Raw genomic sequence first — 15,066 nt, forward strand, 5'->3', positions numbered from 1 at the left:
ACCAGGCAATAACATCCCTCACCAGTTGCAGGGGCCAGCTAATCCTCCGCCCTCGGACCCCACAGGTCTGTTCTTTTCCCACAACTGCTGGGAGCACCTGTTTCAGCCTGTTCACCAAAGCCTTCGCCAGAATCTTATAATCGGCGCACAGCAATGTCAAGGGTCTCCAGTTTCTCAAGTCCGTAGCCTCTCCCTTTTTATACAGAAGTATTAATAGGCCCGTCCTCATAGAGGTTCCCAGGTAACCTACTTCCAGGGCCTCATTTAAGACTAAAAGCAAGATGTCTTTCAACTCTTCCCAAAAGACAGAATAAAATTCTACAGGCAAGCCGTCCATACCAGGCACCTTACCCTTTTTCAGGCCACGCATTGCTACTGCCAGTTCTCTTACTGTAAAGGCCCCTTCCAAGCCTGCCCGTTCCTCATCCGTGAGCGCAGACGCCACCGACCTTAAAACATGCTCCACGGCTGCGACTTCCGTTTCCTGCTTTGAAAACAGCTCCTGATAAAAGTCCGTTGCAACACGCAACATACCATCCTTATCAGTCACTATTTTGCCCTGTCCATCCCGCAACCCTTCCACCACTCTCTTACACTGCCTTTCCTTCATACTCCGGAATTGAAAGGAGGAGCATGTTTCTTTAAACTGCAGATTGTCTATGTGAGCTTTAAACAGGTATCTCCGAGCCCTGGTTTCGTAAAAGCTCCTCAACTGCTCCTTTTGCCTATTGATGTCCTCAAAGTCCACGGCCATACCTTTATTACAGTTCTCATATAATAAAGTCAGGCGCTCCTGTAGCAATCGCCCCTCCTTCTTTTCCTGCACCTGCCTCTCCGTGCAATAGGCCCTAGTGACCCGTTGGATCCGTCTTTTGACCATATCCCACCATCTTAACAGAGAAGACTGCTCACTCCTCTCCACCCACAACTTCTCCAATTCCCGTTTTATCAAGGTTCTATAAGCTGCCTCTTCTAAAACCTCGGTGTTCAACCTCCAACACCCCTTTCCAAACTTGGAGCCTGAGCCAGCTATTTCGACCCTTACCAGGTCGTGGTCAGAATGCCAAAAGGGTGAGATAGATGCACTCTCTACCACCAGCCCCCGGGAGGAAAAGACATAGTCCAACCTCCTGGACTGCCCCCTCGAATTTCTCCAAGTGGGGCCCGTCTTCCCTTTTGTGGCTCTAGCGACACAGTCCACCAAACCATACTGCCCCAACATTCTGTGTATGAACCTAACGTCAGGGTGATCCTTATCTGCCAAGTCGAGATTAAAATCGCCACCTATGATCACCTTCCTATTAGTCAGACAAAAAGGGGCCAAGTTTGCAAGAAAAGTGGTTCTTTGTGAGGCGACAGCAGGAGCGTACACACCTAAAAACCGAAAACTACACTCACCCATACATACATCCACGCTCATTAGCCTACCGGCCACGCCCACCTCACACCCTTCCACCACCAACTCATGAGTCCCAAACAAGACCCCAACCCCCGAAGAATGGACTCCGCCCACACTCCATCTAGAAGGGCCCTTGACCCATTCGTTTGCAAAGGATGCCACGTCTCTACTGTCCTTTAGATGCACTTCCTGCAGAAAGCACACCGTGAAATCCTGAGACTTCAAGAAACTAAAAACTGACATCCTCTTTGCCCTATCTCGCAACCCCCTTACATTGATTGAAAGAACTTTCGCCATAGAGATTTCAGCAAAAACCTTTCTGAGCCCACTTTCGCACTAGACAAGAGAACCGCAAATACACTTCTCTAATATCTCTCTCATCCGCACCACACACCAGTAAGCCACTCAATCTCTCCCTCGACTTTTCTGGTTCCACTCTCACATTCTTATACCTTCGCAACATCTCAACAATTCCCCCCATCTCAGAAGGAAACACGACGGTCCCATGCACTAATTTACATAAATTCAAAAACTCCCTCGGCACCACCAACTTTGCCCGCAACATGTCCCGTTTCTTAACCCTTTTCTGTTCGAAATTGAATTCGTCCTTCTCAATGGCTTCTATCCACTCCCTCAGCAAATCTTCCAGTTGATACCTCTTCCTTCGCACTTCCCCATTGTTTTCAGCGTAGACGTGGAATGTTGACAGTTCACCCCAAACACCCACCGGCTTCAATCTTATTCCGGTCTTCTCGAAGACAGACCCGTCGAAAAATTCGGGCCATGTCACCGAGTCCGTTTCCATGTCCCACCTACAAAGTCTCACAAACTTGGAAGGTAGTCCTGCTTCAACCCAAACTTCCTCAGGCGTTTTACCCACCAAGCTGCAATCTCCCTCTTGCACACTTACAGGCGCTTCGTCCACGCTCAGCACCGGCCCTGGAGAACAGGAAGACGCCGCCAGCACATCCTGGAAATTAGGCATGGCGATCATAAGCTCTTTGCGTATAACCGCACCAACGGGCGCTGAACTATCCGGCTCCGATTCCAGTTCCATCTCTTCTGTACTCCGCCCTGCCTTCCTGCTCGAGACCTCTTCCGGCTCCAAATTCTTCCTTTTCGCCTTGTGCTTTGTCAAAACCTGCTCTGTCTCCGCTTCGTCCACCTTCTCAGCCCAGCTGATTCCCCCAACCGCCGCCTTCATCACTTCCAGCCCAACCGGGCCTCCTGCCTCTACGTCTTGCACTCCACTTAAGGTAAGTTCAGACTCTAGCGATGTTTCAGCAACCACCTCTGTCTGAGCCTCCCCCCTTCCAGCCCCTGCACAAGCCTCCGTCTCCATGCTACCCGCCTCCTCCAAAACTCCTTGACGACTAGCTTCAGGAGCACGTGAAGCTGAACCTGCGTCCCGCACTACTGCTGCGAAACTCTTCGTCCTCTGGGTGCAATCCCTGAACATGTGCCCCACACCCCCACACAGATTACATTTAACGCCTGCAGTGCATTGCGCAGCCAAGTGCCCCACACCCTCGCAGTTCCGGCACACCACCTCACGGCAGTCGACCACATTATGGCCCGGCTGTCCACAACGCCGACACACAGCGGGCTGTCCGTAGTAATAACAATACCCTCTGTTAGAGCCTAACTGAAAGGATGCTGGGGGGTGCAAAAGGCCATCGGGAGCCTTAACATCAGTCCGAAACCTCACCCTGTAGCGCCATTTCCCTGTCCAGTACTTCTTCCTGTCAATTATCCTCTCTCCCACGCCTTGTATGTCCACAAAACGCTTCAGATAACAAACGATATCCTCCTCTGGCATATATGGGTTAAACATGGCTACAGTTAAGGTCTTCAACTCCCGGGCAAACAGAGGTTCGATAATGTAGTCAGAAAAAGGCTTCACATTCTGTTTTCCATTAGCCGTGCTCCAAACCCTCCGAACTAAATCCTCAGAAATAAGCGATAAGTCAAAGGTCTTCTTACCCGGGAAGTCCTGCAAACAATAGACGTCCTCGGGTCGCAACTGTAGAGCAGTCTGCATAACCTCTTCCTCGAAGACATCCCGGGAGTCCAAATCCCTCTTCGCTCCACCGTCCCGCAGCACGAACCGCACAGCATACCGAAATCTTCCCTCACGCAGTCTTGCAGCTCCTTCCATTGCAGCAAAAAAAACCTGGCCGGAAAGCTCCGCCAAAAAAGGAAATCCGGGAAAAAACCCCTGGCGCCGATCCCTCCTCTCTCTTGACTGTTCCTCCAGCCGCGGGCCTGCCACGTACTGGAATCGCAGCCAAAAGGCCGAGAAGCGATGCCCACAAAGGCGCGGACCGACGCGCGGGCGTTCCGCTGGCGCACAGTGGCGCAGGCCGACTCCTCTGGAGCCCGGGACCCGCGCAGCTGCCGGCCTCCCTGCAGCCAGAGGCCTGCCGCGGGACTCTGCTCCCCCTCTCTCTTGCCTGCCCGCCTGCCTTCCTGCCAGTCCCGGGCGGGGGCCCTGCTCTTTGATCTTCTGTCAACGGCCCGACAACGACCGCAGCCGCAGGGGGCGCCAGCCGCCCGGCCTCCTTAGCTTAGGCCCCTCCCACCGGCAGCAGCTGCGCCCAACCGGCTGCAAGCCAAAGCCGAGCGCCAGCACCTGCGGGCAGAGGCAAGGGGCAGCTCTCTCTCGGGAGGGAGGGAGGGACGGGGACGCGCGCGCACACACGCCTGCCTGCCTGCCTGCCGAAAAAAAAGAAAGAAAAGGTGGATATACTAAGTTTTTTGGAGGGAAAACGCCCAGCTGTCGAAAGGGGCCCGCCTGCAGGGACGGGGACGGACACGCACGCAAGCAAGCAAGCAAGCAAGCAAGCAAGCAAGCAAGCCACGCCTGCCTCCCTGGGAAAAGGCTGAAAAACCTAAGTTTTTTGGAGGGAAAACGCACGGGAGCCGAAAAGGGGGCCGGCCTGCTTGCCCAGAGAGTCGAGACGCGGGAAAGCGCACAGAGGGAGCACGGGAACCGAGAGGGCGAGAGAGAGACAGAACACAGAGACACACAGATGGGGGACGAGGGACGAGACCCGAGAAGAAGGAGCTCCAGTCCACTTCGCTTGCTTGCTCGCTCGCTCGCTAGCTAGCTAGCTACCTAGCTACCTACGTCTGTCTTTTCACCGCTGAGAGAAGGTGGTGCACCGCTCCCGGAGGCGCTGCAATACCGGGCCGATGCGTGGAGAGGACGGAGCAAGCTCCTGATCCAGCTCCCTGTTCCAAAAATCCGTTTAATATGTGGTCCCCCGATGGGGGACGTATCAGATATTAAACTGATAAGAACAGATACTACACTTGATCTTAGCCAAAAGGCCGAGAAGCGATGCCCACAAAGGCGCGGACCGACGCGCGGGCGTTCCGCTGGCGCACAGTGGCGCAGGCCGACTCCTCTGGAGCCCGGGACCCGCGCAGCTGCCGGCCTCCCTGCAGCCAGAGGCCTGCCGCGGGACTCTGCTCCCCCTCTCTCTTGCCTGCCCGCCTGCCTTCCTGCCAGTCCCGGGCGGGGGCCCTGCTCTTTGATCTTCTGTCAACGGCCCGACAACGACCGCAGCCGCAGGGGGCGCCAGCCGCCCGGCCTCCTTAGCTTAGGCCCCTCCCACCGGCAGCAGCTGCGCCCAACCGGCTGCAAGCCAAAGCCGAGCGCCAGCACCTGCGGGCAGAGGCAAGGGGCAGCTCTCTCTCGGGAGGGAGGGAGGGACGGGGACGCGCGCGCACACACGCCTGCCTGCCTGCCTGCCGAAAAAAAAGAAAGAAAAGGTGGATATACTAAGTTTTTTGGAGGGAAAACGCCCAGCTGTCGAAAGGGGCCCGCCTGCAGGGACGGGGACGGACACGCACGCAAGCAAGCAAGCAAGCAAGCAAGCAAGCAAGCAAGCCACGCCTGCCTCCCTGGGAAAAGGCTGAAAAACCTAAGTTTTTTGGAGGGAAAACGCACGGGAGCCGAAAAGGGGGCCGGCCTGCTTGCCCAGAGAGTCGAGACGCGGGAAAGCGCACAGAGGGAGCACGGGAACCGAGAGGGCGAGAGAGAGACAGAACACAGAGACACACAGATGGGGGACGAGGGACGAGACCCGAGAAGAAGGAGCTCCAGTCCACTTCGCTTGCTTGCTCGCTCGCTCGCTAGCTAGCTAGCTACCTAGCTACCTACGTCTGTCTTTTCACCGCTGAGAGAAGGTGGTGCACCGCTCCCGGAGGCGCTGCAATACCGGGCCGATGCGTGGAGAGGACGGAGCAAGCTCCTGATCCAGCTCCCTGTTCCAAAAATCCGTTTAATATGTGGTCCCCCGATGGGGGACGTATCAGATATTAAACTGATAAGAACAGATACTACACTTGATCTTAGCCAAAAGGCCGAGAAGCGATGCCCACAAAGGCGCGGACCGACGCGCGGGCGTTCCGCTGGCGCACAGTGGCGCAGGCCGACTCCTCTGGAGCCCGGGACCCGCGCAGCTGCCGGCCTCCCTGCAGCCAGAGGCCTGCCGCGGGACTCTGCTCCCCCTCTCTCTTGCCTGCCCGCCTGCCTTCCTGCCAGTCCCGGGCGGGGGCCCTGCTCTTTGATCTTCTGTCAACGGCCCGACAACGACCGCAGCCGCAGGGGGCGCCAGCCGCCCGGCCTCCTTAGCTTAGGCCCCTCCCACCGGCAGCAGCTGCGCCCAACCGGCTGCAAGCCAAAGCCGAGCGCCAGCACCTGCGGGCAGAGGCAAGGGGCAGCTCTCTCTCGGGAGGGAGGGAGGGACGGGGACGCGCGCGCACACACGCCTGCCTGCCTGCCTGCCGAAAAAAAAGAAAGAAAAGGTGGATATACTAAGTTTTTTGGAGGGAAAACGCCCAGCTGTCGAAAGGGGCCCGCCTGCAGGGACGGGGACGGACACGCACGCAAGCAAGCAAGCAAGCAAGCAAGCAAGCAAGCAAGCCACGCCTGCCTCCCTGGGAAAAGGCTGAAAAACCTAAGTTTTTTGGAGGGAAAACGCACGGGAGCCGAAAAGGGGGCCGGCCTGCTTGCCCAGAGAGTCGAGACGCGGGAAAGCGCACAGAGGGAGCACGGGAACCGAGAGGGCGAGAGAGAGACAGAACACAGAGACACACAGATGGGGGACGAGGGACGAGACCCGAGAAGAAGGAGCTCCAGTCCACTTCGCTTGCTTGCTCGCTCGCTCGCTAGCTAGCTAGCTACCTAGCTACCTACGTCTGTCTTTTCACCGCTGAGAGAAGGTGGTGCACCGCTCCCGGAGGCGCTGCAATACCGGGCCGATGCGTGGAGAGGACGGAGCAAGCTCCTGATCCAGCTCCCTGTTCCAAAAATCCGTTTAATATGTGGTCCCCCGATGGGGGACGTATCAGATATTAAACTGATAAGAACAGATACTACACTTGATCTTAGCCAAAAGGCCGAGAAGCGATGCCCACAAAGGCGCGGACCGACGCGCGGGCGTTCCGCTGGCGCACAGTGGCGCAGGCCGACTCCTCTGGAGCCCGGGACCCGCGCAGCTGCCGGCCTCCCTGCAGCCAGAGGCCTGCCGCGGGACTCTGCTCCCCCTCTCTCTTGCCTGCCCGCCTGCCTTCCTGCCAGTCCCGGGCGGGGGCCCTGCTCTTTGATCTTCTGTCAACGGCCCGACAACGACCGCAGCCGCAGGGGGCGCCAGCCGCCCGGCCTCCTTAGCTTAGGCCCCTCCCACCGGCAGCAGCTGCGCCCAACCGGCTGCAAGCCAAAGCCGAGCGCCAGCACCTGCGGGCAGAGGCAAGGGGCAGCTCTCTCTCGGGAGGGAGGGAGGGACGGGGACGCGCGCGCACACACGCCTGCCTGCCTGCCTGCCGAAAAAAAAGAAAGAAAAGGTGGATATACTAAGTTTTTTGGAGGGAAAACGCCCAGCTGTCGAAAGGGGCCCGCCTGCAGGGACGGGGACGGACACGCACGCAAGCAAGCAAGCAAGCAAGCAAGCAAGCAAGCAAGCCACGCCTGCCTCCCTGGGAAAAGGCTGAAAAACCTAAGTTTTTTGGAGGGAAAACGCACGGGAGCCGAAAAGGGGGCCGGCCTGCTTGCCCAGAGAGTCGAGACGCGGGAAAGCGCACAGAGGGAGCACGGGAACCGAGAGGGCGAGAGAGAGACAGAACACAGAGACACACAGATGGGGGACGAGGGACGAGACCCGAGAAGAAGGAGCTCCAGTCCACTTCGCTTGCTTGCTCGCTCGCTCGCTAGCTAGCTAGCTACCTAGCTACCTACGTCTGTCTTTTCACCGCTGAGAGAAGGTGGTGCACCGCTCCCGGAGGCGCTGCAATACCGGGCCGATGCGTGGAGAGGACGGAGCAAGCTCCTGATCCAGCTCCCTGTTCCAAAAATCCGTTTAATATGTGGTCCCCCGATGGGGGACGTATCAGATATTAAACTGATAAGAACAGATTTTTTTTGTTTTTTATTATGAAAATACAAAACTGACTCATAATTCAGGCCATACCATTCACAAATCCACAATCAAGACGTGTTTAACTCAGGAAAACACAGAAATAGTCCCTTCCATTTGTCTTTCGCCGCATGGAATTTCCATCTCAGTATGTCTCTTTTCATTCTTCTTTTGAGTTCATGACGTACTCCCCAAATGATTTCTCTATCTCTTCTTTTCACATCCCCTTTAACCTGGGCACATCTTGCATTCCAAATAAAATGCTTTATCACACTTATAACCATCCACAAAACCCAATCTGTTGTCATCTTCTTTTCCGTTCCCTTCCAGGCATTCATTATTTTCTCATAAGACAACACAAAATTAGAAAAAATGCTTAATAACATACATTTACACTCCCCCCACACTCGTCTAGCCACCATACACTCCCAAAACACATGTCTTATCGTTTCGAGCTTCCCACAGTTTACATATGGACAATGCTTTGTCCTGGTTAACTTTCTTTTGTACATTACCTCCCTCACTGGGAGGCGATTCCAGACCCCCAACCAGTTAAGGTCTTTGTACTGTCCCTCCAAACCTTGTGGTTGAACCCTCACCCAGTGCTCCCTTTTTTTCCCCACTACTGCACTGTCAGATCTTGTATTTATTTTCTTATACAGTGCTTTGTGCTGTAAACACTCCGGCATCTCTTTCCCTTCTGGGTGTTGTTTAAGCCATGTTCTGGCATGTTCATAATGCCAAGGTAAATCTTCTGCTTTTGGGGTTAAATTTGACACAGCTCTCAAATGTGGCATGACCCAATTAAACCAAAGTATTACAAAATATTGACTCTTGTGTGCAAACTCAAAATGCAATGCTTTGCATAAACTCGTCACAAAGAAAACATCCAATTTAAGGGGGATGTTAGGTACATCTCTCCCTCCCTCTTCCACTGGCCTATACATGTCAACCCTTTTAATATATTCATATTTATTGTTCCAAATAAAGTTAAAAACCATTCTAACCAGCTCTTTTCTGAATGTCGGAGGCAACGGAAAAACATATGCTAAAAAAATCAGGTTCGAAAGAATGTCCGTCTTAACAACTACAATCTTACTCATATGAGACAAATGTATACTTTTCCACAGACCTAATTTCCTTTTTAAGAGTTTCAGTTTTATACTCCAATTCAAATGCGCCGATCCCTGTGTGTCAAAACTTACCCCTAATACCTTAATAGGTCCCGACTCTAATGTTAGCCCTCCTTGAGTTTCTGTCCTATGTTCCCAAATACCAAAATATTTTATTTTACTTTTCTTTATGTTGAGTTTTGAACCTGATGCTTGCCCAAAAAGATCACAGACCTCCAGTGCCCTCAGTACCCCTCTGTCTGAATCTAACAGCAAAACTAAATCGTCTGCGTAAGCAGCGACTTTGGCTTGTTGACCCCTGCTACCAGGAATTGTAATCCCTGTTATCTCCATATTTGACCGGATTGCTTCTAACAGAGGTTCTAAACACAGTACATATAACAGAGGTGACAGCGGACACCCCTGCCTGACTCCTTTCTCTAAAGCAATCAACTCCCCTATAAATCCATTGATATTGACTCGGGTTCCAACATTTGTGTACAATTGTCTTAGCCATCCAATAAACTTCCCTCCAAACCCAAACCGTTCTAAAACCTGCCACAAAAAGTTGTGATCTACCCGATCAAACGCTTTTTCTTGATCCAGACTTAGTAAAATAAGCGGTAGGTGTCTCTTTTCCACCCAGCTTATAGTGTCTCTAATCAAGAACAAATTCCAAATTAAAGTTCGTCCCTTAACTCCACATGTCTGGTCATCTCTAATAACCTCAGCTAATACATTCCTTAGTCTCATACAAAGGACCTTCGCTAAAACCTTATAGTCCATTGTTAACAACTGGACCGGCCTCCAGTTTCCAAGGCAAGTTTTATCCCCTTTCTTGTACAACAAGGACAATACCCCGGTCCTCATGGTTACACCCAATTGTCCCCCTTCAAGAATTTCCTTATAAACATCAAAGAGAGCATACTTAATTAAAGGCCAAAAGGTCTCGTAAAATTCTTTTGGGAGTCCATCAATTCCTGGCACTTTTTTTTTATTCAAGCTAAATAAAGCCTGCTCTACCTCTTCTAAAGTTAATTCCTTTTCTAAACCCTCTCTACTTCCTTCTCCTATTCTTAATTGAAGCTTATTTAAAAACCCTTCAGTGTTCCCCACTATTAAGTCTTTCTTGAAGAGATCTTTGTAATAACTGGTAGCCTCCCTTACCATCTCCAGTGGGTCCTCAGTGACACTCCCATCATTCCCCCGTACACCATCAAAGTTCATCTTCTTTTGGTCTTTCCTTATTGCTCTAAATAAGGCTGAGGAGTTACCCTCCCCCATCTCTAAGACATCACACTTTGATTTAAACAAAAACCTTTTCGCTTTTTCCTTATACAAGCACTTCAAATCGTTTTTAGCTTTTAAAATTTCCACTCTCTCCACATGCACGCCACCATTCTTCCTTTCATACAAATCATTCAATCTTTGTTGTAATTTAACAAACTCCTCCTTTTCCTTATTCCTCCTTTTCCTGCAATATCGGATTGATATGCTCTTTATCCTCTTTTTTGTATTCTCCCACCATCTTATTGCTGATTCAAACAAGCATTTCCTGGCTTCCCATTTTTTCCAATTTGTCTCTATTAAGTTTTTATACTCCTCTTCCACCAGAATTTCTGTGTTTAATTTCCAAAACCCCGGCCCAAAACTAATCTTTCCACCATCCAGCTCTACTTTAACCACATCATGGTCCGAGAAACATGCTGGTATGATCTTCAAAGCACTCACTTTAAAATATGGAGATAGCAAGATGTAATCTAGCCTTTTTTCCTTACCTTGGCTATTACTCCACGTGGGACGCCCTCTTCCACCGTCGATCTGCTTTGCGCTATCTTTCAAGTCGTAATTTTCAAAAAGAGAGAGGAGCTGCTTGGCTCCTTTCGTCTTACACCCATCCAAATCTTCATTAAGATCTCCCCCTAAAATAATTCTTTTGTTTGTCATAAACCAGGGCTCTAACTCCTGAAAGAAATCTCTTCTCAACCTTTTTTGCGCTGGGGCATATACATTAATTAGTCTTAGTTTTTCCTTCCCTAACTGGCCATCTACTACAAGTATTCTTCCGGGCCTTACCACAAAATGATTCGTTAGTTTAAAAAAACTATTACTAATAAGAATACCCACTCCTGCGGAGTGTACTCCTCCTATGCTCCATTTTGAGAAACCTTCCCCCCATTCTTTGGTAAATCTCTTACTATCCTCATCACTTTTCACATGGGCTTCCTGTAAGAAGTAAAAATCTGCCTTTAAACCCTTGAGGAAATCGAAGACAGCAATCCTCTTGCTGTGCCCTCTCAGACCTCTTACATTTATGGTGCATACAGATAAATTATCCATTTGGGCTGTTTAAGGTATCTACCTCACCAAAACCTTCTGCCTCAAAAACTGGTTCTGGAGTTTGACCTTCTACAGAACTAATTGGACTCATATTAATGAAAGAAGAAATACTTAATCCTTCCAGGGAATGTGTCTCTAAACTTGTCTCTTCTACGAAAGATCTGGATAGCTCCTCCCCCTCCCCTCCTCCCTCATCTCCCTCCCCCTCATTAACCTTATCCCCTTCTAAACCCTTCTCCTCCCCCTTGTCCCCTTCCTTAGCTAAACCGCCAACTGCCTCACCTTGAACATTAACAGTTTGAAGGGATGAGTCGAAATCAATAAGCCAGGCCATCTCCTCCTCCTTGCTTCTTTTCCCTTCAATAAAATCACTGTCCTCACTAGAGACTGGTCTTTCACGTTTCTGAGCGTCCCCTGTGGGCTCAGGAATCTTTGGCCTCTGGGACACCTTCTTTTTCTTTCTACCCTTTCCTTTGTCTTGTATGTTTTTGGTCCTGTCTTTGTTAGCTTTCCCAGCCACAACACCAGACACACCACAATCACTCTCACTACCATCTCCATCCTCACTCATCACACCCTCACCTTCGTCCGCCCCCCCACCAGGCAACCTTCTCGTAACATTACTACACCCCTCCCCCTCATCAAGATCTACAAGAGCACTGTACCTATTTTCTTGACACAATTGTACTCCCCCCAAACCCCTCCCAGTCAATCTTTTCCTCCGAGTCTGCATTATTGTCCAGCCCTCCTGTTCCGCTTGTCCTTCAGCCACTGTTCTGCCGTTTTCTTCCGGGATGCGTGATTCACCTGCTCCGTGGGATGTTGATGGGTCATCATCTCTCGTTGCTCTTACGGCTGGTCTAATCATCTGCTCCTTTCCCACAGGTCTTTCTCCCTCTTGGGGTCCCCCAGACCGTCGCCAGGCCTCCGCCGCACCACCACCTGTATCCTTGGCAGGTAAGTTTTTCTCTTTGACTATATTAGCAAAACTTCTGGCTCTTTTTGGACAGTCTTTAAATACATGCCCTGTAGCCCCACAAAGATTACACATTAGGGCGCTATTACAATCCTTCGCCAGGTGGCCCATCTTTCCGCACCTCCTACATGCTACTTCTCTGCATTCAGTCTGAAAATGTCCGTGCCCGCCACAGTTCCGACACGTTAATGGTTGACCGGGATAATACATGGAACCACGGTTTGCCCCAATGGAGAAGAAGGCGGGCGGATGTAACAGTCCCCCTTCTGCCCCGGGTTTAGACCTCAGGCGCACTGCATATGATCTTTTCCCTGTCCAGTATCCTTCGGCGTCGATTATCTTCCTGCCTGCCCCCTGTACGTCAACAAACCGCCTCAAAAAAGTCATAATGTCCTCCTCAAGCACACGAGGGTTGAACAAATGCACAGTCAGAGTGCGTAATTCTCTTGCAAATAGTGGCTCAATATGAAACTTATCAAGAGGTGCCTGATCTTTTAAACTTTGAGTCTTGGCCCAAAACTCGTCGCAAAGATTACTAGAATGCAGAGTAATATCGTATGTGCCTTTCCAGTAAAAATCCTGCAGGCATAACACGTTCTCCTTCTTCACGCCCAAGATCTTGCCCAAAATGGCCTTCTCGAAGACACTCCTGACCATCCAACCTTCTCTATCTCCTTCCTCTTTCAAGACAAAGCGCACCGTGTCCTTCATTTGTCCCTCACGGGACAATGAAGGTCCGGTCGCCATCCCCGACGCCATCCTACCGGTTGTAGATGTCATCTGGGAGCCCCACCTTCACCCCCTGGGCTCAACCCAGAGCGATTCCAGTGGTGGCTCGATGGTGTTCCCCGCTGATGTTCCTCCAAAGACTGGACTCCTCCACCGGTAGCGTCTCCTTCCCTCCAAGTCCTCTCCCCAGCAACCGTCCACCGCTCCGCCGCCGCCGCCGCCCTTCCCGTACTTCTGGCAAGCCGTCAGACCGCGGTCAAGCCACGTATCCTCAGATCTTGGCCAAAAGGCCGAGAAGCGATGCCCACAAAGGCGCGGACCGACGCGCGGGCGTTCCGCTGGCGCACAGTGGCGCAGGCCGACTCCTCTGGAGCCCGGGACCCGCGCAGCTGCCGGCCTCCCTGCAGCCAGAGGCCTGCCGCGGGACTCTGCTCCCCCTCTCTCTTGCCTGCCCGCCTGCCTTCCTGCCAGTCCCGGGCGGGGGCCCTGCTCTTTGATCTTCTGTCAACGGCCCGACAACGACCGCAGCCGCAGGGGGCGCCAGCCGCCCGGCCTCCTTAGCTTAGGCCCCTCCCACCGGCAGCAGCTGCGCCCAACCGGCTGCAAGCCAAAGCCGAGCGCCAGCACCTGCGGGCAGAGGCAAGGGGCAGCTCTCTCTCGGGAGGGAGGGAGGGACGGGGACGCGCGCGCACACACGCCTGCCTGCCTGCCTGCCGAAAAAAAAGAAAGAAAAGGTGGATATACTAAGTTTTTTGGAGGGAAAACGCCCAGCTGTCGAAAGGGGCCCGCCTGCAGGGACGGGGACGGACACGCACGCAAGCAAGCAAGCAAGCAAGCAAGCAAGCAAGCAAGCCACGCCTGCCTCCCTGGGAAAAGGCTGAAAAACCTAAGTTTTTTGGAGGGAAAACGCACGGGAGCCGAAAAGGGGGCCGGCCTGCTTGCCCAGAGAGTCGAGACGCGGGAAAGCGCACAGAGGGAGCACGGGAACCGAGAGGGCGAGAGAGAGACAGAACACAGAGACACACAGATGGGGGACGAGGGACGAGACCCGAGAAGAAGGAGCTCCAGTCCACTTCGCTTGCTTGCTCGCTCGCTCGCTAGCTAGCTAGCTACCTAGCTACCTACGTCTGTCTTTTCACCGCTGAGAGAAGGTGGTGCACCGCTCCCGGAGGCGCTGCAATACCGGGCCGATGCGTGGAGAGGACGGAGCAAGCTCCTGATCCAGCTCCCTGTTCCAAAAATCCGTTTAATATGTGGTCCCCCGATGGGGGACGTATCAGATATTAAACTGATAAGAACAGATTTTTTTTTTTTTTTTTTTTTTTTTTTTTATTATAAAGATACAAAACCACAAACAACAATCAGCAACAACCCCGAAACCATGTCATACTAATGAAAATAACCCCTTCCACCTCTCTTTCGCCGCAGCGAATCCCCACCGCAAAATATCCCATTTCACCCGACAGATTATATCGTGCTTTGCTTTGTATACCACAGCAGATGGCGCTCCACTCACTCCGTGCTCTGTAAGGTCCTTGCGTGAAGCCCAAAGATGATATTTGACCAGACTGATTAACAGACATAACAAAAAACTTTGTCCCCATCGGCGCGGTTTCGAAATCCCCCGCAGTATCACATGACTTGTTACATTAAAATCCGGTTTAACCTTTCTCAGAACCCCCCCACACAGATCCCAGACCCGTCGTGCAAAATCACAATCCCACAACACATGTTGAATTGTTTCTGTCTCACTACAATCAGAACGTGGACATTTGTCCTGTCTAGAGAGGCTGTGGCGGTGTAGCGTCTCCCTGACCGGGAGCCTCTTCCACAGGATGAACCAATTCAGATCTTTCAGTTTATTTTCTAATCCTACTGGCTGGTTCTGCCTCCACACTTCCTCTGTAATACCCACCACTGCTGAATCCTCTCTAGTTGTTGCGAGTTGGTACAGTGCTTTGTGATTTACAGACACAACCCCTTCTTTAGCACCTGGGTACTTCTTCAACCACTGCACTGCATGTTTGTAGTGCCATGGTAATTTCTCAGCTTTCGGTGTCGTGTTAGTCCAGACCACCAAGTGCTTCA

At 52.1% G+C, this 15,066-nt stretch overlaps 5 non-coding genes across 5 annotated transcripts; all 5 read right to left on the minus strand.

The window, feature by feature from the left end:
- Positions 1 to 4,553: 4,553 nt before the first annotated feature.
- LOC148647860 (U2 spliceosomal RNA) lies at positions 4,554 to 4,744 on the minus strand. The gene has a single exon (XR_015927429.1). It is a non-coding gene; the product is annotated as a U2 spliceosomal RNA (small nuclear RNA).
- Positions 4,745 to 5,591: 847 nt separating this feature from the next.
- On the minus strand, positions 5,592 to 5,782 carry LOC148647861 (U2 spliceosomal RNA). The gene has a single exon (XR_015927430.1). It is a non-coding gene; the product is annotated as a U2 spliceosomal RNA (small nuclear RNA).
- Positions 5,783 to 6,629: 847 nt separating this feature from the next.
- On the minus strand, positions 6,630 to 6,820 carry LOC148647862 (U2 spliceosomal RNA). Its single transcript, XR_015927431.1, has one exon. It is a non-coding gene; the product is annotated as a U2 spliceosomal RNA (small nuclear RNA).
- Positions 6,821 to 7,667: 847 nt separating this feature from the next.
- Positions 7,668 to 7,857, minus strand: LOC148647863 (U2 spliceosomal RNA). Its single transcript, XR_015926855.1, has one exon. It is a non-coding gene; the product is annotated as a U2 spliceosomal RNA (small nuclear RNA).
- Positions 7,858 to 14,127: 6,270 nt separating this feature from the next.
- Positions 14,128 to 14,322, minus strand: LOC148647864 (U2 spliceosomal RNA). Its single transcript, XR_015927101.1, has one exon. It is a non-coding gene; the product is annotated as a U2 spliceosomal RNA (small nuclear RNA).
- Between the last annotated feature and the right edge of the window lie 744 nt (positions 14,323 to 15,066).

This window comes from Lepisosteus platostomus, chromosome 15 (genome assembly GCF_059453375.1).
Source record: "Lepisosteus platostomus isolate fLepPlt1 chromosome 15, fLepPlt1.hap1, whole genome shotgun sequence".
In the NCBI taxonomy this organism is placed as follows: domain Eukaryota; kingdom Metazoa; phylum Chordata; class Actinopteri; order Semionotiformes; family Lepisosteidae; genus Lepisosteus; species Lepisosteus platostomus.